Below are 13,189 nucleotides of genomic sequence, written 5' to 3'. Positions count from 1 at the left end.
GAAAAGGAAAGGATGGGGCTCATCTCTGGCTGTTGAACCAATCATCTGGCCTAGAAACAACCATCACTTACAGGTTGACATGTTGACTCCTCTCCTCCCCTGACAGGTAAATGCATGCCTCTCTCTTATAGCAATACCACAGTTATAGCATATATGATGCTCTCACACTTGTAAAAAATACATTTGTAACAATGATACTCTCCTCACTGATCTTGGGGAAATATAGTTAGTTTTCTATATAAACATGTGATTTATGTTACTACTTAGTGGATTTATTCTTGTAATGCTAACTGAAATTCTTAGCTAAGTATTAAATGAATAAATAAACAAGTAAAACCTATGTTGGCAAGAGGGGAAAGGTGCTTGCTGCTCAAGACTGACAACCCGACTTTGATTCCCAGAACCCACAAAAAGGTGGAAGGGAAGAAGTGACCCCACAACGTTGTCACTGGCATGCGTCCCACGCCTCATTAATAAAAATCTGAAGAATTCCAGAAGCAGAACTAAAAGGTGTGTGCATAAACCTAGTTGTAGTTGTCAAAGACGACTGATTGACATATTCTTTGGACCTCCACCGTGGAATGGGTGATTACTCACTCTTGGTGGACATTCAGTTCACTTCTATTTTTTTCCACGTTATAAACAGTGCTGTGGAGAGTATCATTATAGCAATTTATTTTTCCAATCCTTAATTATTTCTTTCTGAGGAACTCTTAGAAATGCTGGGTTGAAGGATTCATGCTTTTTCTCATCTTGCTAAGCTACAACCCCAAAATGCTGACAAAGCAGATTTTATGTTCTTCCTTCTATCATCTGAGAATGCAAGGTCAGGCTCTTTCCAGTTAGCCAAGCGAAAGGACCTGCCCCTGGCCAGAAGCTTTCCCTTAGCCCTGCACCTCAATTCAGAGGTAACAAACTGGTGAGCCACCATACTTTCTTTTTGATCCATAAGTGTTCAAAATTATTTGAATCAGGAACCAATTTTATACGTGGATTCATTTAAACACATGAAGCTGAGCTTCTGGTCGCTGCATGCGAAGGAGGGTGGTGGTGTTCAGACTCCCTCTCACCAGGCATGAGTTTTTTAGTTAGCCACAGTCACTGCCTGGCCCTGCTGTCACCCAGCCTTGCTGCGATCATTTATCCCTGACATGTCTTAGACTCGCTAACCTGTACCTCTCCATTCCTTTTCTCCATTTGAGACTGGCCCACCAGCAAAGAAACCCCATGCCTTTCATTCTGATTAACTACAGAATTAATTTTTTAAAAAACAAATCCTATTTGTAATAATAACATTCGAGTTAATCATTTTGGAAACCGCCCCGGAGAAACCCCTGAATGTCTTTAACCAATATAAAATACCATGAATCACTTTGGACTCCACAGTGCGTTATGTGTTTAGAAACAGAAAATTAGGCACAGGAGAATTCATCTTAACTTCATTATATATGAAATATTAATTCTCCTCTGGCTTTCATATTATTTACATATTTAATAACATGTTAGCTACAGTCTTTGACTGAGAGCAATTAGAGGCCAGTGGCTGTCTCCTGCCTCAGCCTTGAAGAGGCCATGACAGCGTGACGCAGCTTGGAGGAAGGAGCCAAGGAGAGTGAGGCTGTGGTCTTCACTCCTGTTTCCATGAATTGTGTTGTTTAACCACACATACCCTATGACAGTGGACAGCAGGGCTTTGACCTGGAGAGAACACCATTCTCCCATCACCGCTGTCTCTTTCTCTTCTTGGTAGGAAAGAGGACAGCATGGCCATTTTCATCTAAAAGGAAAGACAGCGATTCTATATTTGGGGCTCCCCCTACCCCGTGCATTTCTCTTTTCCTTTTCTTGATACAGGGTCTCTCTTGTGTAGGTCTTAAGCTCTCCACGTAGCTGAGCATGACGTTTAAACTTCCAGTTCTGCCACTGCCACCTTCTGAGTGCTGAGATTACAGATGTACCCCCACCACACCCTGTTTATGTAGTGCTGGAGACTGACCCCATGGCTTTGTGTATGCTGGGCAAGCGCGTTATCAAATAAATTGCATCCCCTGTCATTTCTTCCGCCTTTCTTAGTTTCTCTTAGGACTCCAGGCTTCTTGTCGGTAGGGTGGTAGTGGGACTCTTGTAAGGACAACAGGGATTTTTTTGTGTGTGAACACACGGGTCCACATCTGACACCGAGCAGCTGCCGGGTTGGGGCGACACCCCTCCTCCTCCATACTGTGAGGAGTGGAACCTTGGACCTCCATGCTACCCTTGGTCTGTACCCAGAGTTCAGCTGTACCTAGCATCATGTTGCTGAGACTACAGGAGGAATGGAATAAGGAACTGAGGAGGGCTATGTGTGGTATGACAAGCTTGAAGCAGAGGATGACATTGAGTGGCACAGATAAGAGGGCTGTGGAGATGGGTGGGGCTTCTCTGTACACGTTTTTTTCAAGAGTATTGTAGCTAGAAGGGGCCTTGGGGAACCAATGGAGAAGGGTGTTATCTGCTGGAGTCTCTAGCCTGGTAGTCCACAAGGCGGACACCTTGTCTGGCTTATAATGGCATCAAATATTATTGTCACTTCTGCTAACTTTAAAGATCGTTTAGGTCCAGTCTGTGATTTTTGGGTTACTCAGTTTTTTTCTACTCCGTTCATTTTTATCTCCCATCTGGTCCTACTCCCAACAAAGCCCTAGAAAGAGGGAGATTTTGGGCTTTGGCTGCATGCAGGCACCCAGTGACTTCCATTCCAGGCAGCCATCACTTGGCGCGAGGTCTTCGGAGAGCCTAGGTTCAGACTTTGGGGATGGCTGGAAAAAAAAACTGTGGACTACAGAGCAGGACAGGGAAATCTGGGGATCTTGAGCATCGTATGAGAATAAGCCAGGGCACTGTGGCTGAGAGTGTATCTAGGGCAGACACTGACTGTTCCCATTATCCCATGGCTTCCATGAAGTCATACTGTGGGAGGAGGGAAGCTATGCCTGTCCCTGGGACACAGATACTGACATGCTCCCTTCTCATACTTCCAGCTATTGCAAAGACCATTATCTACAGAGTTCCTGGGGCTCCTCCAAAAGGACTAGTCAGTTACCCTGGATGAGAGCAAGCAGTCAAGTAGTATATTTGGGAGATAAGAGTGTGTGCCTTCTTCCACCCCAGATGAGCCCATCAGGATTAATGACCCACTAATGAATGCAGGAAGAATTGAAGATGGTTGGTCACCTGTTGTAAAGCGCTTCCAGGCTTCACCAATCCATCACAGTCATTGTGGAAGGAAGAACTTGAGACTCTGAGATGTCCCCGGAGACAGCAGGTTCTCTTACTAAGGTGTCCTGGGCTGGGCTTGCAGGAACCCTAGGTAGAAGCCCTGCACTGGTAGGACTCTCAGACACATCAGGGATTAGAGAATGCCCCAAACTCTGCTGTGGGCACAACAATCCTCCGTCTCTGTGGTTTCCACACCTTTGTAACAGATTTGGAGTTTGAAGGACAAGGACTGAGTGGGAGTCTTCATGTTACAGGTGGGTAAATTGAGTTAAAGACTTTGAAACCCCATTTCTGTGGTACTCAGAGACCACTTCTAAACCAGAGTCTTTATGTGCTATGTGACTTGGACTTGCTTAATACCCCTCTCTGGCCAGAGTTTCTATATTTGCAAAATGACAGTTAAAATGTGGGCTGTCTCTTCTAAGGTCCCAAACTATTAATATTCTAGAGGACATGCAGTCTTTCCTCTAGTGAATCTTAAAAATTTTTAAATGCATTTATTGACATACGAGTTATAACTTACATGGGACCTAACTTACACATTTCAGGTATACAATTCAATGATTTTTGTGCTATATACAGATACGGATAGCCATCATTATAATTGGTTTAACATTTTCAGCACCTAAAATAATAAACATTCTATCTTAGTTAGGTTTATATTGCTATGAAGAGACACCATGACCTTGGCAACTCTTATAAATGAAAATATTTACTTGAGATTCTGGCTTACAGTTTCAGAGCTTCAGTCCATTATCATCTTTATGGGGGAGCATGCAGGCAGATATGGTGCTGGCTGCATCTTGACCAGAAGGCAGCAGGAAGTTGACTGACTGTCACACCGAGTAAAGGTCGAGCAAAAGAGACCTCAAAGCCCACCCCCACAGTAGAACACTTCATCCAACAAGACCCCACCTATTCCAACAAAGCCACACCTCCTGATAGTGCCATTCCCTTTGGGGGTCATTATCTTTCAAACCACCACACATTCCCCAGAATTATACTCCCGCCAAAAAAAGAGAGTTTCTGTTCTCACCTTTACGTCTATGGTCCATTTGGGTTCATTTGCCTTTGTGGATGTGCCTGTGGGTAGAGGCAAGGGTCTGAATTCATTCCTTTGATTTGGTTATTCAGCTACTCTGGCTTTTCTGTTGCTGTTGACGTTGAATCCATGTTGATTTAATGTCATTAATCATTTTCCATTCAGTGGTATCAGTGCCAGTGATGGTTAATCTAAGTTGCCAGTTTGATGAGATCTAGAATCAAGTGAGAGGTGGTCTCTGGGCATGCCTGTGGGGATTATCTTGAGTAGGTTAACTGAGGTGGGAAGACCTGCCCACTCTGGGTGTCACCATTCCCTGGCTGGGATCCTGGACTGTATGAACGGAAAAGGAACTGAGTAGTATCTGAACTCACTGCTGTCTGCTCATTGACTGTGGATGCAATTCAACTAGGGCTTCCAAGCTCCTGCTTCTTTGATGGCCTGCCATGATGGACTCTCTTGAACTGTGAGCCAGAATAAACCCTTTACCCTGTAAGTTTTTTTGTTTGTTTGTTTTTTCTTCAGGGTTTGTTGTTGTTGTTGTTTTCAGCAATAGTAAAGAAACTAAGACAGTTCTTAGTGTCAAATGTGTCTAAACTCCATTGACCATAGGCGAATGGATTTATTCTGGATTCTAATTGTACCCTGTTATGTACATGTTTCCCTTATCGTTGTTTCTTGATAAGTTTGCAATCTGCTCTGTTCTAGTTTTTCAAGATCATTTTGTCTCTCTAGAGTCCTGAGCAATTTCATATGAATCCTATTTCTCATTTCTAAAGAGTTTGTCTGAGAATCCAATAAAGATTGTGTTAAAGATAGAGATCAGCTTGGGATCTTAATAAGTCTTAATATTGCCTTCCAATCCACAAATGTGGGACTTTTAAAATTTATTTATGCAGAAATTCTTTAATTTCTTTGAACAATGTTTTTAATTTTCAGGACATAAATTTTGTACTACTTTGTTAATTTTATTTCTAAGTATTTTATTCTTCTTGATGCTCTTGCAAATGGGATTGTTTTCTTAATTTCATTTTGGGTTTGTTCCCTGAGAGAACAATTTGTTTTTTACATACTGATCTTATATCTTGCAACTTTGCAAGTCTAAATAATTTTAACGAAGCTGTTAGAGTTGTTACTATCTAATGTCATGTCATCTATGAAGAGTGGTTGTTGCAAGTCTTTTCCCACTGGGACAACTTCCATTTCCCTTTTCTTGCCGGATCATCTTGGCCACAATCATGAGCACAAAATCAAATAGTGGTGAGAATAGACACATTTGTTACATCTCCAGTGTTAAGGGAATGCACCTTTTTTTTTTTTTTTGGCCACTGATTATGAAGTTAGCTCTGAACTTGGCATTAATACTTTCCATAAGACTGAGTCCTCTTTTATTCTGAGTTTGTCTAATGTGCTTATTATGAATGTTGAATTTTTCTGATAATTTTTCTTCATCTGTGGAGTTACGATCATATGATGTTTGTGTTTTGTCCTCTTGGTGTATTGATTGACTTTCAAATGTTAAGCCAACCTTGAATCCCTGGGATAAATCTATCTTGTCATGGTGTCTGATTCCTTTTAGATTGCAGGGTTTGGTTTGCATTTGCTGGAATTTTTTACTTTGCATTTAGAGTATCCAACACAACACTCTGCCATTTTGTTGTGCCTTTTTTGTATTATACATATTTTTCCCACATGAAAGGATTCTCCTCTTCCTCTTTCTTCCAGCATTAGGGATTTAATCCAGGATGTGCTGGGCAAGTTCTATACTACTGAGCTAATACTCTCAGCAGTCCCAACGCCAATTTGATGGTAAGATGGTTAATACTGAGGGCATCTTCTAATCTGGCCATCATAATCCAACGGAGGCTGAAGAAGACCCTGTAGATGGCTTCATATCCTGAGTTTAGCAGGAAAGATCAGAAAAGGAGGACTAGGATTTTAGGGAGTTAAAGTGGGTAGATGTATGGTACGATTCTTACCCAAAGAGTGCGTCAGCCAGACTGAATGGTCCTTCTTGGCATTAATCTACCTCTTCCCTGTGCCCTCCCTCCCAAATGATGGCTTTGTCTCTAGTACTCTGGGTCACAGTCAGCTCTATGTCTATTCTCCATCATGTTACCATACATTCCTGTTGTCCTGTAGAGTACCCATGCTTATGGCGTAGGCTCTAGATAGTTCAGGGAGTTCTCAGGATTATCTTTGGGATGGAGCAATGAATGGTCAGAACTGGCTCTTGGTTTTTGTCTTCTGGAAACCAGTAGGTAGGCCTGACCAAAGCCAGAAAGCCAAAGGAATTGAACTGCTTTGTCTAAAAGTCTACTTTTTAAAAATTCCATTGTGATGTGCCTCACACATCTTCCACATCAGCCAAAGACACACTATATTTACTTGTGCTCTCTTTCACAGGAAAGGCTTTATGGAAGAAAGCACACAATCCTTAGTACCTGCCCTAGACATGCTAATGAAGTTGGTGGGGAAATAAAAAAGTGCAGGCTGCTGTGGAACACTTAAAAGTCATCCTGCCCACAGCCTAAGGGTGATTCCCATTGTTGTTTCTGTGTTGCCAGTTCTAAGGAGAAAGCCTGGCACTCTGATGCTGATTGGTGCCTGGACTGGATGAGGAGGCCCTCAGGCCTTCTGTGTTTCTCTTGTTTTCCACTTTTCCTTATGGGTGGTCCAGTTTCTGAATATTTGCCCAGTTTGGACCTCATAGTTCTGTGTGGTTGGTCCCAGAAAATTAAAACTCATTCCCCTACCATTTCCCTACCTCTAAGGGCCCTGGGATATAGTCCTGGTAGCTGTCAGCCACACACACACACACACACACACACACACCCTCAATTGTTCTGCCTATGAGAATTTGGTGGCTTCTTTGGGAAGCCGCATTTTATACACTGGCCTTAGTGGGAGGCATTTTAGAAAAAATGTCAGGAGAGTTGGCCTAGTTTTCTTGAGATCACATCACAGCACTGTGCTTTTCCTTGGGTACTGCTAAGGAAACAGACTCCACAGAAGAACTTAGTAGACATTGCTCTGTTAGGAACTGAAGCTCGGGCTCTGTCAGGTACAATGCAGAGTAATGACACCAGAAGTATTGTCATCATTGCAGGCCTGAGATGAGAAATATTAAAGATGGTTGCTGCTTCTCTCTGTCTCCTCTCTATCTATCTGACATATATACACACACATACACACACACACACACACACACACACAGAGAGAGAGAGAGAGAGAGAGAGAGAGAGAGAGAGAGAGAGAGAGAGAGAGAGAGAGAGAGAGAGAGAGAGCGCCAGAGAATGAGCAGGGGTTGTTTGATGGAAAGTGGTGGATTCCTGGGCAGGGAGTTGGATTCCACAGCTTGTCTTTTGCTGTGCTGGTGGCCCACCCCATGGATGAAGCATGGAAGCGACCTCACACTTTCCTGTTTTTCAGCTGTGATTTAGGTCCCTGAGCTGGCAATCTCCATGGGCAAGCCAGAGATGGCCCCAGATCTCTGAACAGCCAGCTGTTCAGGGAGTGAGGTTACCTAATGCTGCTCCTGTGCCAGGCAACACTTGTCACTCAAGGCCTGTGGGTCTTAGCTCTGAGATCTTTTGCCAAACCCCAGGGGACACTGAGCAATGTGTGGAGACATTTGTGATGGTCACAACTGTAAGGTGAGGCTGCTAATGCATCCTGTTTAAGCCAAGGATCTTCCTAACCATTCCATGATACCCAGGAAAGATCCCCTCCTAGAGCATTGTGTGCCCGGCATATGCAGTGAGCAGGCTGAGAAAGAGCATGCCCTGGGCTGCGCTGGACCTCTCCGCTGGCCTTGGTCTAGATCAGTCTCTGCCTTCAGTACACTCAAGTCAACTGAGAAGAACTGTTGTGTTCTGAAGATGGTTCAACTGTTAGTTTACTCATCCAATTTATCCATTTATGTCATCAACCTTCAAATATTGAGACTTGATCATGTGCCAGGTCAAGGCCTAGGAAGTGAAGACACAGGAATTACATTGATAAGGTACTTCCCATCCCAGTATCCTGTACACACATGCATGTGCACACATACATACACACACACCCCCCAACACACTCATGCAGACACACACTTGCAGATACACACACCCCAGCATACACACTCTTGCATACAAACACACACACACACACACACACACATACACACAGATACACATACACCAACACATAGGTGTAGCCACATTTATGCACATGCAGATACACACACAGGTTGCACATGCTGAAACACTCACATACCGGCATACACTTGCAAACATATACATCAACTCAGACATAGACACATATATGTGTACACTCACACTCACACTTCAACGCACATATGCATATGCAAGGACACTCATAAAAATGCCCATGCACATTCATGTACATATACACACAAAGACAAATGAACAAACTCGTGCACACATGATTTCGGTGCAACATGGTAAGGGCTGAGGAAGGAGAATTCTATGAAACCACAGGAGAGAAAGGGTTTACTGCTATGCCTGGAAGGAGGTCAGAAAGTCTCCCTGGGGTGATGATCTGAGTAGGGGGAAGCTATTCCTCTCACAAGGAACCCAGTAGAAACCAGCTGGCCAGAGATTCCATTTCTGCTCTGTGGAGTGTCTGCCCCTTCAGCAGCTCCCACAATAATCCCTGCTTCCTCTTACAACAAAGGACTCCTCCCCTTCTGCCCAGCATCCCCTCCCCCATCAGATCTTAAAGTCCTCTGCGAAATTGCATTTCTAACCTTTGCTGCCTCTAGCCCTTCCATCACTGCCAGGGGAGGCCTACAATCCCCTGACCCAGTCTAGCCCTCAGATGAGAGTCAGATGGCGGCCTTCATTATTCTCCCAACAATCACAGGAGTTTGGGGAGGAGATGAAGGAGGAGGGAAGTGAACCCTGATCCCCAAGGACTTTACATTTGACATAGTACCATTCCCTGCCTTACCTGCAAGGAATGATACTATGCATCTCACCTCTCTCATGTATACAGTATGAAAGCTAACAAAAGGCAGGAACCTGGAAAGCCTTCATAGTAACGGGGTCCACCAGGGAGGGAGTTAGAAGATGCTCACAGTTGGCTGCCCTGGAAAGGGTCTAGTGGAAGATACCAGGAATTGGGGGGTCAGTAAGATGGATCTGTTATGGCTATTTCATTAGTTTGTTGGGTGACCTCATGGAAATTATTTCACCTTTCTGGGCCACATGGACCTTATGTGTAAAATTCAGAGGTAGCTTATTCCTAGGCTATCACCTCATGTGCTAATAACACATCACTGACCTTTTGTTGACAGGGCCAAAGCAAGAGTTTGGAAAAGAACACCTTCTCAATGCCTTCTCTTTTCTATCACCCACATCCCCCAAGGTATATTAGTAGTGACCACAGCTGCTAGCCGAGGAGGCCAGCTGAGGGCAGTGAGATATACCAGCATTCCTAGGTGAGCTCTGTTTAATACATTTAAGTATGCTGTTCCCACTACTGGTAAGCCCTTTCCACTATGGGGACATTCAGGAATTGTTATCAGAGTCAGGTATATAATGTATGTGGCATCTCTTCCAGGAAGCCTGTCTGACTTTCTCTTTCTCTGAATGACTGTCTGTTTTGGCTCCCTGTGAACAATGCTGGCAGGCACTCTGTTCCATCTTCTACACTGTTTACCATAGTGTTCCTGGCCGGTTACCAAACTCCAGAGCTAGGGACATAGCTCAGAGGTAAGGGACTTTCCCCATTAAGGAAAGGCCCCATGTTGCACTCCAAGCATAGCGAGCAAACAAGGACAGATTGTGTCCCACAGGGTAGTAACATTGAGCACCTGGTCGTCAGGTGTATGTGACCTGAGTCCCTTGGCTGTCAAAACGTGCTCTGGCTAATGGCTTTTGTTGTAGATCTAGCTCCTGGGACCCAAGGACAAGGCTGTATACCAGGAAGGCTGGCACCATTAATTTCTTGGAGGAAGACAAAATAGACCTTGCATACTGATGGTGGCTGGCTGCCCAAACCAAGCAGTCACCACCTCATGACTTTTAGCTGTGGGAGTTTGAGGTTGTTCAGGAGCCTCTCGAGAAAAGTTTACCTAAAAGTACAAGATTGTAGTGGGGTTCTAGAAACCAGGCCTGTATCTGTGGGGGCTTCCTAGAACCAAGGACTATGGGTGATTATGTTGGGTTTGTGGTGGGCTGTGTAGCAGCCTCTTCCAGGTAAGGGGGTCCCTGCTTCTCATCACGTATCGTGTCTGCCCTGTGTTCTCTCAGAACTGTGGTTTATTAGCTCATGCATGTGGCTTTTGTGTACCTGGCTCTTCTGTTGTCTCTTTTAGATTACAATTCCTTGGATTTGGAGTTCTAAGCAAAGAACGTATGGTCCACTGGTATCTAAAAGATGAGTCAACCTTTGAGTACAGTACTCTTTGGTCATTACTGGAATCTGATGTCTGGGAGGATGAGGACCAGGCGCTGCAGAATATGGACCTTAAGCAATGATGGTGCAAGGCAAATTGTTTGTAGAGGGACCAAAAAAGCAGAGAGGAGTAAGAACACGACTTATGTATTGGTACTGAAATGTAGCCTGGAACCCTGCTAACCCCAGGGAAGTACTCTAGCATTGAGCTATTCTCAGCTCATTCTAACTCTTTGCATGGCCATCAAGTGCCACAAGATGTCTGAAAGCATGAGAGAACTGATGGGTGGCAGATAGGTAACAAGCTAGGAGTTATTTGGTAGGCATTTTTTTTTGTAGATTCCGGATTACGCTGAGAAGGGAGAAGGGGAGAGGGAAGAATGAAATTGACCCATAAGTCATAAAGTCATTGCCTCTTCACAGAGCCACACCAAAGTCACTGGCTATGCAGGGGAACTAGGGGTGGACACCACATCTGACTTTGGGAAGATGAATGGGGCCAAGACCACCATTTCCATGGTGGTCTTGAGATAGAGAGGACCAGGACTGCTTCTCGTTGACCAACTCATCTTCCAGAATGGACCAGGCTCTTCTGGTCTTCAGAAGAGCTTCTGCTGGCCCCCAACGTGCACCTTCATCTTCTCCATTTTCAAACTCAGGCATATCATGCGTGTGTGTTGAATCAAGTTCTAACTCTCTACCCTGCAGTGCAAGGCTGATGACTGTAGCTTTACAGGCCCTGCATCCTGCAGGACTCTCTGCCTTAGCTTCCCCACCCCCAATGCATCAGGGGCTTGGTTCCCTGGGTAGGCTGCTAGAGTTGGTATGGACCTTTAGGAGGCAGGATCTAGTCAGAGGGTCTTAGGTCACTCACTGGAAGCTCTGCCTCTGATGTGGAGTGCTGGTCACTCACTGGAAGCTCTGCCTCTGATGTGGAGTGCTGGTCACTCACTGGAAGCTCTGCCTCTGATGTGGAGTGCTGGTCACTCACTGGAAGCTCTGCCTCTGATGTGGAGTGCTGATCTCTGGGAATGAGTGCTTGTGTGCATGTGCATGTGCCTGTGCCTCGGTGTGCATGTACTCAGAGAACAACTTATGGAAGCCCATTGTCTCCTTCCACTATATGGGTTTGTGGGGTCAAACTCAGGTAGTCATGCTTGGTATCAAGTGCCTTTACTTGCTGAGCCATTTTATTGGCCTTTTTTTTTCTCCCTGCTATTTATTTTTTTAGCCTCTTTGTAAATTTAGCCTATCTTGGATACTTGTTGCAGCAACACAAAGCCAATGCAAGACTTAAGTACTGGTTGTCTTGAGTTGAGTGCTTATACTTCCCTGGGAACTGGGATTTTCTGATTTCTTGTATTATAGGAATGAGTGTTATAATCGCTCCATGGGGTAATGGCTATTCTGTTCATTTTACCAAAGGGGACACCAAGGCCAAGGGGCTTTAAGCAATAGTAAGAAGTAGATAATAAGCAGTCAAGTCTAGTCTATGCTGGCTTCTATTCATTTTCAGTGTTGGCTTCTCCCACACCTTCTACTTTGTTAAGCACTGCCCCACTCCCCACCTCTTGCTCTTTTGAAGTTTCAGTTTCCAAAATGGTGGGATTGAAACATACATATTTTATCTTAATTTTCTCAGTGTTTTACCTCTGTCCCCTGAAATACCAAGCTGTGACTTAGGACTGAGATACATGGCTTTCCTGTTCTTCTCCAGAGTTGGGCACATGTCCATCAAAGCTTAGCAGAAGCTGACACATAAAGAGTCTGCTGGTGTGAAGGCAGGACCTAAGTGTCTGGTCTGGAAAGACTGGCTAGGGTTATGTTAGTTGACATGAAGTACCTTGAAGAAGGAAGGGTTTACCTGAGCTAACAGCTTGTGAGGATACAGACCATCATGGTGGACATCGTGGCGGAAGAGTGAGGCCAGCCGGGTACCCTGAGTTCATGAGAAGCAGAGATGAAAGTTGTCACTCAGTTCATTCTCTTCCTTTTCATTCAGTCTAGGGCCCCAGCCCATTGGATGGTGCTGCCCACATTCAGGGTGGGTCTTTCCTTCTTAGTTTTAAGCTTCCTAGAAATGCCCCCAGAAATACACCCAGATGTGTGTATCCATGGTGATTCTAAATTCCATCAAGTCGAAAATTCAATGAACCATCACAAACCATGAGTAGAGTCCCCTCCTTTCTCCAGCCTCTTGCTCTGCTGTGGACAGGAAGGATCATTGTGTCCTGCTGACCCATATCAACCCTTGGATTGACATACCACTTTCTCATGTGCATCAGTCATTTTTTTTAACACGGCTGTAACAAAATACCCAACAGGAACAACTTAACAAGAATTATGTTGGCTCACAGTTTCACAAATCACAGTTGGTCGTAGTGGGAAGTCATGGTGGCTTCAGTAGAGAATTAGAGTATACCTGTTTACATACTGTTGAGTCAGGAGGAGGCAGAGAACAGGACCTGGCTACACCCTCATAGTCTC

General features: G+C 44.5%; 1 long non-coding RNA gene across 1 annotated transcript in view; it reads left to right on the top strand.

Moving 5' to 3' along the window:
- The first annotated feature begins 410 nt into the window (after positions 1-410).
- Positions 411-13,189, top strand: part of LOC110343749 — a 115,734-nt gene continuing 102,955 nt past the window's right edge. Inside the window, exon 1 of the long non-coding RNA XR_005877948.1 lies at positions 411-510. This is a non-coding gene — a long non-coding RNA (uncharacterized LOC110343749). The remainder of the gene's footprint in view (positions 511-13,189) is intronic.

This window comes from Mesocricetus auratus, unplaced genomic scaffold (assembly GCF_017639785.1).
Source record: "Mesocricetus auratus isolate SY011 unplaced genomic scaffold, BCM_Maur_2.0 Super-Scaffold_100006, whole genome shotgun sequence".
Lineage (NCBI taxonomy): Eukaryota > Metazoa > Chordata > Mammalia > Rodentia > Cricetidae > Mesocricetus > Mesocricetus auratus.
Note: the sequence above shows the minus strand (reverse complement) of the source record. Positions and strands in the feature narration are given on the sequence as shown.